The 19866-nt window shown below is 43.7% G+C and overlaps 1 protein-coding gene across 1 annotated transcript in view; it reads left to right on the top strand.

Annotated features, from left to right (window-relative positions):
• Nucleotides 1–19866, top strand: part of LOC119659076 — a 305119-nt gene that overhangs the window by 112778 nt on the left and 172475 nt on the right. The window lies entirely within an intron of this gene.

The following is a 19866-nucleotide window of genomic DNA, read 5'->3' as shown; positions in this document are numbered from 1 at the left end:
TATCTGCTTGCTTATAGCGTATATCAATATTTTCAGCTAGAATAATAAAATTTACCATTGTTAAGGTTTTGTGTAAAACGAAAATCATCATCTCTTTAACGGACCTATTCTCAGAAACTACTCAACCGAAAAATCTGAAAAAAATCAAGATACAACCACTATATCCTTTCAGTCAATACTATAATTTTTAGTAACTGACTTTAAACCCCCCGTTAAGTTCATTTTAGCACCACGAAATTGCAGTGGTGCAGTAGTGCAGGCTATTATACGCAGCATGATCCTACCAAGTTTGGTGGAAATCGCACTATTACTAACATAGTTATAATAAGTCAAAGTCGTCTCTTCTTTGCAAATTCAAAACTTTGAATGTTAATATTACTTGAAAGTGGATATTTTCATATAATATATGCATATATAACGTGCTACGTACTAATGGAATAAATGCACACTCAAATGTATTTATAAAAGGAATACACAAAACCTTTCACACCTGAACCGTCCAGCTTCCGCTTTCCCAACTTGGTGAACTTCTGTATAAAAGCATGGCCGATGGTGTTGATGAGAAGATTATTCATAATGGCATTTGTAGTGGCCGCGGCTTTGCGACATTGGCAATATTTTCCTTACCTTGTCGAGGGCCGCTCTGACGGGAATCCATTCAATAATATGCAATATTGCTTCGATAATATGCAATATTGCTTCGTTTTCTTCCGTTCTAACATTACTTACCCTTCTCGATTTACTATAATTTACCCATTCCCATCACTACATACCAACTTTCAACTCAATCATGTAATTTGTTTTTTGTAACTTCTAAATTATTTACTTTTAGTTATTTTATAAAGAGACGAACTACTGGTCCCTTCCCCCTAACCGCAAGAATTTACTTACATACATTTGCGCAATTCCCTTTAGTTTATTATAAATGGCGCCCAACGTGGAGCCCAACGTTGCGTAGATTCAGGCCTAAAATATATCAATTTCAAGTTCCTGAATCAGTGATAGATAGCTTGTTCCGGCTCAAAACTTCGTTTTGTTCCCAGCGTGTCTCCACGTACACTTGCCTTCACGCTTTTCAATGCGCAAAGCGCAAATTTAGAGCATCAATTGAAGGCATAAGATTCGAAGGGATAACTGACCACACGTCGCTTAAATGGCTGATGAACCAGCAAGAGCTTGACGACAGACTGGCAACATGCGCATTGAGGCTTCAAGGATTCTTGTTCGTCATCAAACACAGGAACAGATCATAAAATCTGGATTCTCCATTTTGAAAGTGTTCACCAGCGGAGCCGGACGTGGATTTTGATTCGCCACATTTTCGGCCTGCGGACTATTTGCGAATTATCAAGTATATTAGGGACCAACAAACTCCCTGATCTGGAGGTATGCGATGGATTATTATAAAAACGAGCTAATCGTGCTGCAGGAGATGAACTGCAAGAACTACTGGATTTGGATTTCGGAGGAGCTGATGACCGAGGTGATCACCCGCGCCCATAATCATCTGTTAAGTGCACGTTGGGGGTGGGTAAACCCTTGGGTAGGTTGCGGTTGTGGTTTTATTGGCCTAAAATGGCCTCTAATGGGAAAAGCGCTTATCTCCGATCGGGTGTTTCAACGCCTGTAAATCGATCTGATGGGCCCTTACCCCAGATCTCGCGCCGGAAACATTGGAGTAAGTGGTGCAAGGGGGATTGGAACTTTGAGAGAGTAGTTGTTACCAATGAAAAAGTGAGAGCTGCCATAGTTTCCTGTGAACACTTCTAAGCACCTAACATGGTATCTATCCAGCAATGGTAAAGGAGGGTATAGAGCACCATTCCCTCTTGAAGTTTTCATTCGTGAAGTCCACTAAACGGTTTACCGCGAACGTGTTGACTGAATACTTGGAGAAGAAAATCTTTCATGTATTTGGAATCCCTGAATCGATAACGTCTGATAATGGGGTACAACTCAAATCTGTGGCTTTCAACGATCTTTTGAACCAGTATGGCATTCAACACATTTATTCAACATAGTACGTTATATTCCCCGTAGGCCTCGGAGAGAGTAAATCGCGTACTGGTATCGGTCCTGATTAAAATGATTAGAATAACAAGCTGTCCTCCATCAGCTGCGCACTTCGTTCAGCGAAACACGTCTCGATAAGGACTCCAATCGCGTCGTTTTTGGGTTACTCATGGTCACTCATGGGAGTACCTAGGCCTTTTTACGACGACTGAACGCCTTGCATGATGAGGCCCTGGGAGTCTGTTCTCAGGATAAACTTGCTATTCTGAGAGCAGAGATTCAGAGGCCCATCCTTCAAGCAAGAGGAGTCAAGGAGAGGGGCTATAACTTTCGATCCCGAGTTCGTGATTTTCAGGTGGGAGATATTGTGTATAAGCGGCTCTTCAACTGAAGTAGTGCAGCGAAGCTGTACAATGAGAAACTGTCTCAGAGGTTATCCATTCCCATCCCTACATTCTAAATTCAACTTTCAGCTTAATCATGTAATTTTTTTTGTAACTTCTAAATTAATAACTTTTAGTTATTTTATAAAGTGACTAGTTACTGGTCCCTTTAAGCTAATCGTTAGTAATACTAGGATTTCCACGAAACTTATCAGTATTGGCCTCCACTTATTTGGGGAAACCGAAAGGTCGCTCCCAAGTAGAGTTATACACTACTTGGGAGCGACCTTTATCATCATTAACTTCATTTGAGTAGATATTAAAATAGACAGTATTTTGGGCTTTAGAGGTTATACAGAGACATCACTTTGATATTTTTCGGGTGGTAGTTTCTGAGGTGGCGGTGAAAAAAATTTCAATAAAGCTAAAAGTAATACCATATACCGGTATGCAAACTGGGACATTTTGCAATCAAAAAGGCTAGAAAGGAAACAGTGTTGTTGACAAGATATAGAGATACAGCTAAATGAAGAGACCCGAGAGAACATCGAATGGAGCTTCTGATCAATTAGAAAAGGCAGCTAAAAGGGAACGAATTTTGTGGTTTGAACATTCCGATGAAACTGATACTTACCTCTATCACTACGCGTCATTTGCTGCATCGAGGTAAAATCGTAGAAGAATTTGATGTTAAAAGCGGAATCCGTCAGGGTTGTATTTGGTCACCAATACTTCTCCTTGTTATCGATAACACTTTTCATGCTGCTTTTTCGAGAGAATGTAGTGGAGTGTTATGGGCATCTTTCTTGAAAGAACATGACATCTGCTTGTTCTCTCAACGAGTCATGGACCTTGGCCAAATGGTTTTTTGGATCTGGTGAAAAGGACAAACAGAGTTTGACTGAAAATAAACACTAACAAAACAAAGTTCTCAGTTCGACTGATTACAGCACTCACTCTCTATTTGCATTAATGGACGAAACATCAAGGGGCTGATCAATTGGTGTATCTAGGAAGCGTTTTTTGTTGACAATGACACTGAACAGGAAATGCTACTATTTCAGCGCGAAATGATGACTACTATTACTCAAAAATGTCAAATTTTCATTTGGCCTGGTTTCAATATATGGAGATGTTCTTTCATTTAAGTTGAATTTCAAAAATTGCGAAGGGAAGGCATGAGGCCCGAATTAAGTGTTTAGTTAAACTGTAACCGAAAGGTGTTCCTCCGGACATTCAATTAAAAAAAAACTGCAAAATTCTCGTTGGGTTCTGACACGTGAAACATTCAAATAGTTTCTTCAGTAGTGAAAGTTACCCGAAGTATTTATCTAAAATACGTCAGCCGGTGGTGCCTATTTCATATTTAGTTGTTCGTTTACCTCTTCGTTCTTTCTACTCCTTGCTCTTTTCATGAATATTCATTTAGTTATTCAGTTCAATTTTACCAGGAATTCTTTAACAAAATTCGCGATTTGATTATTCTGTGATCGGATATAGAAGGCTCATCCGACACTTTTCAATTCCTGATAAGTCCGTTCCTTAGGGTATTTCCTAGAGTTATGTCTAGTACTTCTTGTCTAGTGCTGGTCACGAATGTTGGAGCGTTCCCTATGTTATATATTTCTAGCTTATTGCTAAGAATAAATTCAAGAAGGTATTCACCTCTTAAATTGATGTCATTGCTTCACCAGACTTCGTGATGAGCTTTGGCATCGCAGCCTAGGAGAAGTGGTTACACCCTCTTTTCACAGTACTTCAAGAGTTTAGTTCCGGTGGGACCCGGAAGTTGTCTCCTGGGAAGTAGAACGATGCCACGACTGCCTGTAGACTGCTCCACCGGCTTTCAGTGAGACTCGGATAGCCACAAGGTCGAGGTCCCCAGTCAGGAACTGTGAAAGATATAAATATATTAAATTATGTTTAAAAATTATGCAAGCTCTTGGTTTTTCGCAAGAGGAGTCCCAAATTATCTACATGCTTTCTCCTTGCATCCCCCTTATTTGGGATATCTTAGTGGTGGCCATTGACTTCATTATTGTTTGGAGCTCTTCTCCACTGTCGGGATATTTCCCACCTCGTCTGACATGGCGCTTTCCTGCACCTGTCCATCCTAAGGCCTAGAAGATCTAGGTCTAGGTCGTCGGTTGTGTAAACACAAAACCTTATTAAAATCGGTTTACTGTCTGTCTGTCCGTCACACGTATTTTTCTCGGAGACGGTTATAGCAATTGACACCAAATTTGGTAGAAAGGTGGAAACTGTGAACGCTCACGCATATGGAGAGTTACATCTTTTTATAATAATAATAATCGTTGGCGCAACAATCCATATTGGATCAGGGCCTTGAAGTGTGTTAGAGCACTTCATTCAAGACCGTAACGGTACACTAGGAGGCAATGTGGTCAGCATTGCGCTCAATTATGATGATTATGATGAAATGAAATTACCGTTTGAGATATCGTGATAAAAATACATCCTTTTATCTCGAATTTAAGGGTGGGTCCCCATACATGCAAAAGGGGGGTGTAAATTTTTTTTTCGTCAAATATAGTCATGTGGAATATTAAATTAAAGGTCTCGGTTAGTACTTTCCGAAACCGGTCTTAGTTTTGACTTTTGTTGAAAAGGTGGGGAGTGCGGGGGGTTGAAAGTGGTCATTTTTTAACGAACCCATTCTCAGTAACTACCAAGCCAAAAAATCTGAAAAAAATCAGGGGGCTGCCACTATATGGTGCCCAGGCTCCGAAATACCCTCCATACCGATCCCTGTTCAAATAAAGTTAATAATAGTGTATTACTATAATTTTTATTATAGTAATTGACAGGAAAACCCCCCTTAAGTTCACCCTTGAATCACAAAATCTTGCAACAGTGTAGGCTACAGTATAGAGCATGATCCTCTCAAATTTGGTGAAAATCGCACTATTACTAACAAAGTTATACTAGGTCAAAACTGTCGCTCCTCTACAAATTCAAGACTACAAATGTCAATAGCACTTGAAAGGCTATTTTCACATAATATATGCATATTTTACGTGCTACATGCTAATGGGACAAATGCACACTCTTTATAGAAGAAATACACAAAACCTTTCATACCTGAAGCGTCTAGTTTCCGGTTTCCCGACTTGTTTAGGGAATGCTTCCGACGGCAATTCTTATCCATGTACGGTCATTTCCTCCAATCTATTCGGTCTGCACATAAGAATGCCCATGAGCCCACATGCCTAAAGCGGACCTGCCAAGGGTGCCCTTATTTGCTGGAAGGGGATATGCTGATGGAAGATTTTACCAGTCTACATAGAAGCATCTAATGGTGTAAATACCAAGTATCTATTAAGTTCTAACTAGAACCATGCTGGTGACCTTTTTGGTTGCCGAGGAATTTGGGGGGTGGCTGCTAGCAGAGTTGGTCGTCCATGGTACGCTACTTTTCTTCTTCTTCTACTTTTTCTTCTGTTCAGTTCTGGTCCCTTGGTTTACATTCGAGTATATGCGAACATATATGTATTTAGATCCTTTACTTACCCTGCTTGATAATAAAGTCACTTTTTTGTGACGGACAAGCTAAATAGGCAAGCGGAAAAACATGTAAATCTAACTATACCACAGAAGGTGGCTCTTAATTAGTTTCAAGTTTATATAGTATTGTAGGGAATTAAAGTTTTTACAATGCGTTCAGGCCAGCTAATGTATTCCTTCTGTCACGCATGGCGAGATTAAAAATAGAAACATAAAACTCCAGCCTATATTTTCCTCTGCAGATACATCCAAATCTGTTCCATGCCTGACTACATCAATTTAAACAATTGCATTCTCGGAATAGCAGCAGCGTTTCTTCCCTCTTCACTGTGTGTAGTCTAAAAATAATATAGAGCGATTAATAAAATTGCATCGGAAATATCTTTACTTGGAACTCCGGTGCGCTAGCCATAGTTTCAGAGAATTCAGTACATCTTGGAGATAGGGTCATTCATAAGCACATACTTCCATTTTATGTATCTTGAAGTACATTTGCATTCTCTGCCATGCAAATTCGAAGTCCGTTGTGGCCAGATCCTAATATGGCACCAACGTCCGTCCGTCTTACTCTAGTTATGTCAATTATTATTACGAAGTTTTCATGATTTTCAGATTTATTAACATGTGCAAAATACATTTTTTGTTCCTTCGCTCAATCAAAGATCGGATTAAAAAGAACTAATCAAATCAAAACTAGCAGTTAAGACGTACTTAAGCTCGTTAGAGTTTTTTTCTGCGATAGTTGATGAATACGGCAGAACGTCAGCGACCTTCAGGGGGAGCAAAAACGGCAACTGACGTACCTGCAGAATGGCTGTTTGTAGTAGAACGTCGGCTAAGGATCGGGAGAATACTGAATTTTCCATAGCAACCAGCATGCACAGGTGCTATATGTCAATGCTCCCCTTGAAATTTGAATATCTCTGTATCTAATTGAAAGAGTATATGACATGGTTTGCATCAACTGATTACCGAGTCCAATTTTTGTAGGTCGCTATCTTGCTGTGGCCTTTGCCTGTAAGAATTATACCATAGCGGCGCCTTTGATGGTTTAGTCTTCCGGCTTTAATATGACAATCAACCGGATCATAGAGGTCTTAAATGTTCTTAAAAGTCCCCAGATGTTTAATATGGCGCCTCAATTCGCTAATTTTGAATTATTCTATTTTCATTATCTAGATTAGATGTAATTTGTTACAAACAAAGAATCTTTCGTGCCAAACCTTTCCTGGATAGATTGAGTTGTGTAAACTAAATCTTTGAAGTAAGAGTTGAAATATAAGAAAGTAATGAGAAAGTATATTTTCCTTCCAATCACCTAACATACCTGAGAAGGAATCTGCAATTTACAATTTTGCCCGTTCCACCTTAAATCAAATCATTTGAGATTGAAGCAATGATTTAAAGTTTGCACAACAATAAATCAGATGGTCAAGATCAAATAGTATCTTTTACTTGTTCTCATCATGAATAGATGTTTAGCATCCATACCCACTTGTAAAGACCCTCATTACCAGCTGTTTCCCATATCTCCTTCTTTCATCTTTAGAACCAATTAGAAATGGATTTTTAATCAATTTATCCCAGCATGAGGTCTTGCGAAATATTCCTCTGATCTCGTTGCGTACATCTGCAGTAACAAGATGGAGGTTTGTTTGCTATCGTATTTAACTCCTCGTACGTTACACCTTTTGAATTCTTAGTGCCCCCAGGGACTGCTTAATGTAATGAAAACCTCAGCGTTACAAATCTAAAATCTACCACACACACTTTGATAAGTCTCACTAGATCAGATAGACCTCGGCTTAGACAACATTAATGGGAAAGAAAATGGGCTTGAAAATTATATAAGTAAGCAGAAAATTAGATGAAATTTAATAGCCTGTCCATAGAATGAAGGCTGTTGAATGGCGGTTAAAGGTGTTTACCTAATGCAAATGGCGGCGCTTTGCGGTTAATATAGTTCGGCTTTTGACGACGAGCTAGAAATGCGGTGTGACTAATTCTTTGCAAATCCGCCAATGATTGATTAAATCAAACAATTGGAATTAAAGTGCGATTTGGTCCGGGCCTTAGTATTAGGCTGGGCAAAGAGGAGTTGGATCTAGCCGGCAAAGTACAATATGATTCCAACAGTAAAGTCCAGACCTAGTTCACCTTGCTGTTCTTAAATATTTTTTTTCCCACAGTTAGAGATAACGATGATTAGAATAATGATCTCACAGATACAAGTTGTATTCTTACATATGGTGACGAAATATATTTTTCGAACCAACGTCCAACAAATGAGTCTCAAGTAGGACGTTCCATTAGATTTCTATCTTGTTGGGGATGAAGATGTGCGCCCGAAAGAAAAAGAATTTACTGCAGTGCTTGCTGCGAAATTAATCCTGGGACCGAAGCCCACTTTTACCTCTATCTTCTCAAGTACACGAAAATCTTGTTGTGAAACTCAATAGCATGCACTTGGCTGTATGGACGTCAACGACAACCTGAAAGAGTCCAGCCTCAATAGCCACCGCCTATCTAGAGCATAGAGCGGCTATTCGGAAGCCAATGGTACAGTGCTCTTACCTGCATATGGCGGTATCGCAACTTTCCACTGGGGTGAGTTTATCTATTAAATATAATACTATAGTGTCCCATGGCATACCTATTATTATTATTCTGTTAAGGGAAAGTCACACCGCGTCCTTGAAGAACTATTGTGCCCCTTTTACTGGTTATAGTGTACCTATTGATCATAGTATCTCAAGCAGGCCTGTAATCGTTAGGAACTTTAGTATGTTCCTCACTTCCAGATGTTTCAGCTTTGCATGTGGTATTAAGTGTTCTCCCAGATGTCTCGACCTACTTTTCACAAGTGCCGGACACTATCCCAGGACGTGTATAGAGGTTTCGTCCTCATCCTCACAAAACTTGCAGACAGTGTCCGTAGATATCCCTAGCTCCCCTAGGTGGTAGTTCAGCCGACAATGACCAGTGAGAATTCCCACTATGATTCGGAGGTTCTTTTTGGTGAGGTTTAAGCAATCCTTTGTGCGCATGGGTTCGTATCCCCCAATAAGCACCCTGGACTGCTCCATCCCTGGTAGGCCCGCCCAATATAGTTTCCTCAACCGTTTCTCTTCATTTCTTAGATTCATAGCCATGAAACCGTTTTCGATCCCACAGAAGGGTTTTGGCCCCTGCTCCCTTCTTGGCTAGTTCGTCCGCTGCCTCGTTGCCTTCCAACCCAGCATGGCCTGGAATCCAAAGTATCCAGACCTTGTTGGACGAGCCGAGTGTATTCAGTCTCTCAAGGCATTCCTATACCAGTTTAGAGTTCACCTGGTTGGACCTAAGTGCCTTGATCGCTGCTTGGCTATCGGTGAGAATAGCTATGTTCTGCCCCCTGTAGTTCTTTCGAAGATTAAAGGAGGCACATTTGTGTCTGGCGTATATTTCCGCCTGGAATATGTTAGTCTACCTGCCCATTGGTTCAAAGTACATTTTCCTTGGACCAATGACACCGGCACCCGCTCCCTCTGCTATGAGGGATCCGTCAGTGGACCAAGTAATCAGTTGCTGGTTTAAGCCGTATGTCGCAGCCACGCTCTCCCAGTTTGCCTTGTTACTCCAATTTTTGGTCTAGTCACCTCCACATCATGTAATCTTATGGCTCTCAGGTGATCCAGCTTATGCCTCCTAGTCAATGGTACCATGGTGGTTTTGGTTGGGTTGATCCACAGTCCCATCTTCCTGCAACAGGCACTAGTAACCCTTAATCCAGTTTGGATTCTATCAAACAGGGTATCTTTATATTTGCCCCTACAGATTAAAACAATGTCGTCCGCGTAACCCTGGACTTGGATTCCAGTATTTGTTAACACGTCCAGGAGTTCATCCACTACCATACTCCACATCAGCGGCGATAGTACTCCACCCTGTGGACAGCCTTGAGTGGTGTTCATGATAATAGAATTTGTACCTGTTTGTACCTCTATTTGTCTGCTTTCTAGCATTTTGCCCATCCAGAATGCCAGGGTGTTTCCCACTCCCTTGCGACTCAGGGCATCCTGTATCTCTGTGCGCGATGTGTTGTCGAATGCTCCTTCGATATCCAAAAACGCGCACAGTGCAATTTCTTTTATTTCTATGGCGTCCCGTAGTACCTCTGTCAGCTGATACAGAGCAGTTTCAGATGACGTCCTGCCCGGTAAGCGTGTTGACAGTGATGTAGGGGATTACGCTTTAGAGCAATAGTTCTAATATAGTTGCCTATGACCTTCTCCACCGTTTTGAGTACGAACGATGTTCGGCAGATTGGTCTGAAAGATTTAGGGGGAAAAGGATCCTTTTTACCCGCTTTCAGAATAAAGACCACTTTTGCCCGTCTCAATGCCCTTGGTATGTAACCCAAAGCTATGCTCCCCCTTACCACCCTCAGAAGAGACTCGAAGATAATTCCTAGGCCTCTCTGGATAAGTGCTGGGAAAATGCTCTCCGGGAGATTTCATTGGTTTAAAAGTTCCCATTGCCCATCTTAGCCTAGCTTCTGAGCATACCTTTTTTGCTAGTTTCCAGCTATCCTTCCTTCCCCTTTTATTCGTTGTTGGGGTGTCAGGCAGATTGTTAGGGGGTAGAACCCTGGGAAATGAGTTCTGAGAAGCAGGTGCACCCTGTCCTCCTCATTCTCGGTAAATGTACCATCTTCCTTTTTCAAGCAGACAGAGGATATTCCCCCGTCTTTGGCTACAGCCTTGTACAGCCTAGTTGCTTTGTGGTCTGTTCAATCCCTTCACAGAATTCCCTGAAGCTGTTCCGTTTCGCTTCCCTGATCGCGTTGCTATACGCAGTCAGTGCATTTTTATACCTCTGCCAGTTCCCGGTTTGTTTTGCCCGGTTAAAGAGTTTTCGTGCCTCTGTTCTCATTCTGGCTAGGTTCTTGTTCCACCATGGTACATCCCTTGATGACTTGACTGTCTTGGCCGGACAGCTGACCTCATATGCGTCAATGACGATTGTGTTGAGGTTTTCCACCACCATTTCTAATTCCAGTTCGCTCCTGATGTCACCGCCCCGCCCCCTTGAAGGTGGGCAATCTTGTTGCTCAAGTGCGTTGTGTAGGATTTCCGATCCGTTCTCTTGGGATTCTTTTTATTTCGGAGTTACCCTCAATGTCGAATCTGATTATCCTGTGATCAGACATTGAGGGTTCATCCGACACCCTCCAATTCCTGACCATTCCCTTCATTAGGGTATTTCCTAGAGTTATATTTAGTACCTCCTGTCTGGTGCTGGTCACAAATGTTGAAGTTTTCCCTACGTTGTATATTTCTAACTTATTGCTAAGAATAAATTCGAGAAGGTACTCACCTCTACGATTGGTGTCGCTGCTTCCCCAGACTTCGTGGTGGGCGTTGGCATCGCGGCCGAGAAGAAATGGTAACGCCCTCTCCTCGCAATACTTCGTCAGTTTTGCGACTTGTTCCGGAGGAGCCCGGATCTCGTCTCCTGGGAAGTATCCCGATGCTACAACTGCCTCTCGAGTGCTCCTCCCGGCTTCCAATGAAACTTGGATAGCCCCGGTTAAGAACTCTGAAAGACATATGTATTTTAAATTACGTTTGAGAATTATGCAAGCTCTTGGCTTTTCACAAGAGGAGTCCCAAATGAGCCAAATGGCAAACCTAACATAACGGTTTGTCTATAATCTGGCGACTACCTCATGGCACAACAGGATTCCGCGCCCACTTCGAAATTTTCAAACATTCGCTACTACAATGGTCCTATCGTCATCATCGAGGCAACCCTCGACGGGTCCTTGGAGCGGAATGCGGCCCACGTTTCCATTCCGCCGTTTATCCCGCATGATCTGGTATTGCGGTTCGCGATGTTTGAGCGTAGTTTCGAGACCGAAAAAGTAGAATCGAAGTTAAAAAATTTGGACATACTCGTATGCATGGAGTTTATTATATTGTAACCGTCAGCGGATTTGCTGGTCACGATGGTTAAGGAAAAGCTTATTAAGCGTCTTGGCTCATCACAGGAAGCCAACATTTGCTATCCGTAGGCCGTCACAGATTTTGCGAAGACTACGCGATTTCGCGAGCGAAGAAGTGAATCATCCAGTTCTATGCACGCTGTGGATTGGACGTCTACTATAGTCAGTGCAAACCGTCCTCACGACACAGGTGGTCGTGGTATTCGGTATAAATGAAGTAAAGTGCGAGTCAAGAGGTAACAATGGCAATCAAATTTATACAACCTACTCTAAGGACTAAGGACTCTGCAGGACGAGTTTCGATCAATTCGTCAAGAGATTTACTTTATGCGCGGCCATTAACAGACTAGCGATTAGCAACAAAGGTTCCAGACCTCGTCCCGCGCTCACGATCTTGCAATGGCCGACCAGCAGATAAGTGCTGGTACCATCACATTTGTGATCTCAAAGGCGAGGAAGTGCAAGGGTGCTTCTTGCACGAGGGCTGAGAAATAATCGTCACGTTTAAGTCGGCCAATCCGCTTTGCCGCTTATTCGTTGCCGATTAGGAGGCGAAGCAGGACTTCCTTGTCGATACTGGTGCCGATATCCTCGTAAAGATATAAAAATCCACGTACGAACTCGCGGCACTAAACGGCTTTCTGATACATGTGTACACCAGAACTGGAACTTCACCTCAACCTCGGACTTCGCCGCTATTTCTTTTGCGCTTTGTAGTGGGTGACGTTAGAAGGTCAATCATCGGGGTAGATTTCCTCGCACATTGAGGGACATGAAGAACAGCCAGCTGAGCGATCGTTGTATTTCTCGGGGACGTGTCTCCATGTGCGATGTTTGGAGTGTACCTTGGATGAATTGGCTCACCACCAGTTGTTACCCGAATTCCTCGAAATTAGTCGCCCCAGTGGCCGTGTTCTAGTGGTCAAACGTGCAACGAAACACCACTTCAAAATGATTCCTGGGTTAGTCGTTGCGAGCAAACCTCGATTTTTCGCAATCAATCCCTTTATCAATGCGCGTTCGAAACGATGGTGCAGCTGGGTATGCTTCATATGGTTCTTAAGGAGAATGAAGACTAACAACAGTGTGTGGTTATCGAACGCTTAACGCGCGGTCTATTTCAAATCGCTACCCCGGACGACATCTAGCTGACTTCACTCAGACATTTCGTGGCAAGAGTATCTTCTCTAAAATCTTCTTGGTTTGAGCGTTCAGAACAGCAGAGGAGGATATTGAGAGGACAACCATCACGACACCATTTGACCTGTGTAAGTTACCGTACATGATTTTCGCATTGCCCACAGCAGCACAGACATGCTGACACCTTGTCGGCTAGGTTACCGGAGGAATTGATTTTTGCCATCCGTATATGGAAAACATTTTCATCTCATCCGTAGACGACTGCGGGATTATCATTAATATGGTAAAATGTTTTTTCCGCGTACGTGAAGTAATCCAATCAACACGAGCCCACCGCGCTTGTGAACGAAGGAAAGTCGACAGGGCTCCCACACAGCTTATATTCGTAGTTTTCATTGTGCTTCTTTCTGCGATAACAGTATTGCAAGGTACGTTCTGTGTAACTCTCTCCGTCGCAAGTGCCACATAAATCTGCAAGCCTTCTTCTTTGTTTGCACATCCTCAACTCATTATCCATTCCCATTATCTCCTCATTTATATTTTCGTTGTTTCCCATTCAAGTTTTTACCAACGTATCGTGTACAAGGGAGCGGGTCGCAAAAGTTAGGAACGGGTATACCCTCAGGGACAGTGAGTCCTTGAGGGTTTTACGTGAGCACCTGTCTGGACGACTTAATCCCTGAAGGTTGATTTTGTGACTACAATCAGAGCCCCGCAGAGACAGGCAACAACGGTACCTATAGCAAGTGCATGGCTTAGCATTCATACTGGTGGGTGCAAGACATACCTAAATCTCTACCGAACTAAGGAGTACGGCACCCGTGTTGAAACGCAACACCACGCCGAGGCCCGAAGGTCTCTTCTCGCTTGAGCATAACCAACAACCCCCATGAAGCTCCCACTAGGGGGCCAACCGCAAACAACCGAGCTGTACTCACATACAACGGGAGTTCACGCGAAGTATGAGAGTCCAGGAGCTATCCCGGTTCCCATGGTACCAGTTTCGTAAGGTTTCGTGACAAAATTGTCACTTCAGATGAGTCCCCGTGCAGACTCGGGTCTGATTGCCCTGATTAGGTCTTTGGAGAATTCGCCTACTGCATCACGGCCGGCAAGCCAAAGTGAGTACAGTGTCTCCCGGTGCCACCCCTATGTAAATTCTTGGCCATTTGGTTTTGGTTTGGCCGACAAGGTTGCCGCCCCGTCTTCCTCACCGCCACCTCTGAGCACCACTCTCAGGGGCAAACCACCACCCCTGAGACCCGGAGACATTACCGCTCGCTCGAGACAATGCGGTCTACCAATACTAGTTCAATGCACACTACCCGGCCAGGATTCCTGATGCACGCCACAACTATCACCTTGGCGGAGCTAGACTCACATCATCCCAGCTCCGGGGACTCCCAGCATGTCCCGGCATGTTTCGGCCATTCGCAGTTCGTTCTTCACTGAGAAACTTTCTCGAGGCTACTATCGAGGACGCAGGTGTTATACCAGGGGTCAGAATTACTTGCTCGGGCATTTTGGGGATGCCATCCACCGTATCGTAAGTGGCCACTGAGTGCGACGAATCCTTTACAGCAGAAAGAGCAGGTGTCGGGGTTAATGATCCGAGGAAATCGCAACTTTGAACTAATGAATAAACATATGAGGATATTTCAGACGGTAATATAGGTCATTGACAAATATGTCTCCTTCAACCTCGAAAGGAACTATAGGGGCAGAACATTGCTATTTTGACCGAGAGTCGAGCGGCTATAAAGGAACTTAAGTCCTACCAGGGAAATTCCAAACTGGTATGGAAATGTCTCGTCAAACTGAACACGCTCGGCTTACTCAATAAAGTCTGGATACTCTGAGTTCCAAGCCACATTGGGTTAAAAGGCAATGAAGCAGCGGACGAGCTGGCCAAGAGAGGAGCAGCTACGCCGCTATACGGGCCATCGCCATTCTGTGGAGTCAGAAATTGATTCATTGCTACGACGTTGAAAAATGTAGAGGAACGGCTGAGAGGCTTTACTGGGTGAACTTACCAGGAATGGAACAGTCCAGGGTGCTTATGGGGGAATACGGACCCAAGCGAATCTTTCGTGCGCTAAGAAGATGTTGCCACCTGAAGAGGCTAGGAATATCTATGGACACTGTTTGTAGTTTCTATGAGGGGAGTCATGGCTCTTGCACCGTTTTTTTTTTATGGATGGAGGTGGAAATATTAGAAAGACGCTGCTGCGCCAGGTTGCAGCAGTGTGTGGGATTCGCACCCACTAAAACTCTTCCGCCCCTCCCCGCGGGACCACCGTGAAGTATTACTTCGCGGGGGAGGCTCTGGTTCGCTATACCAGCTCGTCCATGTCACGTCTCCGTCGCGCCGCCTTCCGAGCTCAATCCAACTCCAGGAGTTTTGTCTGCACCACTGCTACTGCCTCATTTACCACCATCCAGTTTTCCTCCGACTTCAGCATCTCTTCCACCATATTCGAGGGCTCGATGTCCGCCCCTAAGATGCTGTTCAACCTCCTTTTCTGCTGCAGAAATCTGGGACAATGGAACATAACGTGCCCCGGGTCCTCGGGTGTAGCACCGCATTCAGGACAGTTGGGAGACTCGTCTAACTCGAAGCGGTGCAAGTACTTCCTATAGCCACCGTGTCCCGTAAGGAACTGTGTCAGGTGGTAATTCAATTCTCCGTGCTTTCGGTTGACCCATTTCTCGATACACGGGATCAATGTATGGGTCCACCGGCTCTTGTCGGAATTATCCCATCGTTGTTGCCACTTGCCACACAACTCTCTCCTGATGGCTTTTCGGAAATCTGCATTCACCTCGGCTGGATTTGCCTTCCGTTTTTCGTAGAGCCAGTGTGCCTCGCTCGCTAGAAGATCTATGCACCTAGGAGAATACTTAATACCAGATGCCAGGTTGAAACACTTGGAAGTAGGGATCATTATAACTAAAAATTATAGGTCTAAACGACATGCTATAGTTTATAGGTATAATATAACCAGTAAAAGGGCACAATAGTTCTTTTAGGACGCAATATTATAATATTATAGTGCTTTGTGCCGGAAATACTCTCAATTTTGTTCCATGTACCGCTCTATCTCTTGCGGATATTGGAGAATATAGAACACTTCCGATTTTTGTGTGTTAAGATTCTACTTGCCAGGAGAGCTGCACCTAGTTTGTTACCCAAATGATGTCATCGATGATGACGTTGTATTGAATTGACGAGCAGCCTGACTGTTCATTATTGTCGTGGAAAAGAGACATCTTGACCCTGCGTCCACGGTGATCGTTGAGACCATTATAGAGTTCAACAGTTAAGTACCTTAGATTAGACTCGAAGTTCAGCTTTTTCCAGCAAATCAAAGCAACATAGATAAGGTTGCATCAGAAGTTTTGTCCTTAAGTCGGCTAATTCTAAATTTTGGGGGTCCTATCTTCAGCAAAGATGGTTTGCCAAATTTTATAGTTTTGGTTTGCCAGGATACGCTTAGAATTATTCAAGTGTTATACAACAAACCATGGATGCATCATCTTCTAATTGCGTTGAAGCAACTTGTTTGGTTGGTAATAACTAAGAGCCATTAGCATATGAGAACCAATGTATAAGCTACAACCTGTCTTCTTCAGTAAGCACAAGCAATCGAATTAATTCCTTAATTACCCATATCAAAATGCTATTGACATGTGTTCGCCTAGGCGCCATATAAATTAACCAGTTGTCATTTAATAACAATTTAATCCAAACGTCCGCCCTTGTGCATTCCAGCCACGATGCAATGCCAGATTATTGCTGGACTATTAAACGCCAATTGAGAAAACTTATCGAAATCATGTCACAACCGATTGTCAGAAGCAGTTAAATTGCAGTTGACGAGCACAGCGAGCCAATTTGGTATTCTGCAGAGGAGACGGAAATTGTTGGTTCCAAGCTAGGTTCTTTATCACTGATTAAACTTTTTGCCAGTTAAGATTGAATGGAATTCTGACAATCTGTCTACGTTGGCAAACATATGTAAACCATAGGAGTAGTCTGAATACGTCGAGAAAACAGGAAGAGATGGTCTCTTACATGCGCTTGAAGCCTTCAAGAGCCAATTTTCGTAACCGACATCTTGACCGCACTCATTGCGGAAGAGCCAAAAAGCATCTATTTGCACCTGCAGATTAATTAGTTGGTAGCGCGGTAATTACCATTGACTTAAATTATATGAAGGTAAATGAGTGTGGGTCATCTCTAGTGGCAGCAGTTGGAATACGCGGTCTTTTTGAAAAGAAGATAGAGAAGAGGCGAATCAAAGTGCACAAGTTCCTCTCCGGAGCTAGCGCGTGCAGATACTTAGCTACTTAGATAGCTGAAGCGAAGACTGCAAGATGGGCTAATGGCTAGTTAGTGAGTCGGACTCCAGATGAGCGTGGCCCGAATGAACTGAAACTGCTTCCAGGCTCACTTTGATATTACTCAAAATAATTTATGATGACATTGCGTTAAGATTAGTTTATAGGAGTATTTATTTCATAGGGAAAAGTTTTTACTTTTCTCTATTTTTGGACGAAAAGGGAGGAAAGTCACGACATCACTTACGGTGTAAGTAATTGCATAAATGGATTGCATTTCTCGCAGATATTCTACCTTTTTGCAGATACAATGTGTAATCAATACTTTGAAAGATCGGCGGCGATCTCATAAGATTAATTTATAAACGAGTGTTAACTTTGCAAGTTTCAAGAATCCGGTATTCCGTATTCAAGATAACTCGCAGTCCACTGCTGGCACCGTGCTCCTGGGTGACATAGTTGGTTCGTTCTCGAAGCTTTTTTAGAATTTAAAAAAATCTGTAGATGTGTTCCTGAAGAAATCAACATAAGGTTGGGGTCTATTGAGCTATGTCTCTTTGACCTATTGAAGACAGGCCTATCGATAGGGGAAGGGAAACGGAGTTATTCTATCTAAGCCCGGGACCCATACAATAGACTGAAAAAGTTAGATTGACTGTAGTGGGGCAGGATGTTATCATCTTAGCATTTTCTCCTTGCGACCCAAATTGTCGATAATAAAACTGTCTAGAAACTGTAATTGGGTGCATCCGCAAATAAGAATTTTTTTTTGTAAGGAGGTGGAATACTTCTACGTACCAGGTACCGGACTCCAGTCTCAGATTACCGGCTAAAACATCCTCTTTTGCATATATGGTACTAACCGTTTGACATTTTACTTCAGGAAAGTCATATTCAGTGTAGGAACACACACCTCGTGGTACAAGGAGCCGCGTTTACGCACAGAGTGTTGGACTTTCGCAGCAATATGCTGTCGGACTACCAACTGAACACCTCCCTGTCATCAAAGAACTAGCCTAGAACCGTTTGACACATTACTTCGGGCTAACCCTCTTCCTCTCTCGGCTTTGGGAGCCTTCAAGTCAGGGAATCCTTTTCACCAACTGGAGGGCACAATCAGAAGATCGCGCCTTCCCAATCCTGTGCGGGTAAGACTGAAAACCTCCATGCTCGCTTAGAAGTTTGGAAAGGAAGTAATCAACCTCACCGTACGTTCGGTTCAGCCACGGGTCTAAATTGTCGATGAGGGATGCAGTCCATCTGCCCTTGCTACATTTTGCCAAGAGAATTGCCACTCGGTAAGGGTGCATTGACGTTCACGGGCAACAAACTCTCATACGGCGGTAGATAGCTTTGCGCTCCTTGGTAAGGAGGGCAAAGGGGATCACTCCCGCGATCACCATCACGGCCGGTTCGAAGACAGTGCGATAAGCAGTCGCCATTCGCAAAGCTCCTCGTCTCTGCACTTGAGCAATGCGCTTAGGATGCACCTTCTTGTCAAGGGCATCATTCCATACCTCCGTGCCATAGAGCAGAACCGACTGTGTTGCTTTCATAAGGAGACGTCTCCTAGTAGATATAGGGCTCCAAACATTCGCTATTAGCCGACTGTAGGCCGTGACTCCCGCTGCAGCCCTGTCCGCTGCTTCTTTTCTTTGCTCGAAGAAGCTCATCTTCGAGTCGAGCATTAAACCAAGGTATTTAATCACAGGTTTTGACTCAACTCGCCGATCGATATAGGACGAAGGGTCGGCATTCTCCTTCTGGTCAAGATGATCACTTCGGTGTTTTCCAGCCCAAGGCTGAAACCGTGAGCAGTCATCCATCCGCTTACCTGTCGCATCAATATGCCAAGCCCGCTTTGCGCCTGTTCAACAGTGCGTCCGCCGCAACGTTGTCTGCATAATCGACTCGTCGCGACTCTCCGGGCTTATTTAGTCTCAGCAGACTATCGTAGGAAGCGTGCCAGAGGTCCGGCCCTAGGATGGATCCCTGTGCTACGTTCGATGTCATTCCCATCCTCCTGGGTCCCTCTAGCGTCTCATAGAGCAGGGAGCGGTCTTTCAGATAATCCCTCTATATCCGCAAAAGATAGCTTGGCACCTGGAATGAGTTTTCTAACGTGCCTAGCATATCTGTCCATCTTATGGAATTGAAGGCATTTCTGACATCAAGTATTATGAGGAGCACTATCCGTTGAGATCGGCGTCTGTGTGCCTCGGTTCGATGAACCGCATCTACGAAACCCATAATAGCATCCACTGTAGATCTCCTTGTTCTAAACCCGAACTGCTTTGGGGATAAGTCCGCGGATCGCTTCAGCGAGTTTACTCCTGATGAGCTTCTCGAGGATTTTCCCAGCCGTGTCAAGCATACACAGCGGTCGGTGTGAAGACGGGAGCTCCGCGTCTCCAATACCATTGCTGATCAGCGCGAGTCTGGCCACTTTCCAGCGACAAGGAAAAATGCCCTACTTCA

This window comes from Hermetia illucens, chromosome 6, assembly GCF_905115235.1.
Source record: "Hermetia illucens chromosome 6, iHerIll2.2.curated.20191125, whole genome shotgun sequence".
Lineage (NCBI taxonomy): Eukaryota > Metazoa > Arthropoda > Insecta > Diptera > Stratiomyidae > Hermetia > Hermetia illucens.
The sequence above is the reverse complement of the archived record's forward strand: the minus strand, read 5'-3'. Positions and strand labels throughout refer to the sequence as shown.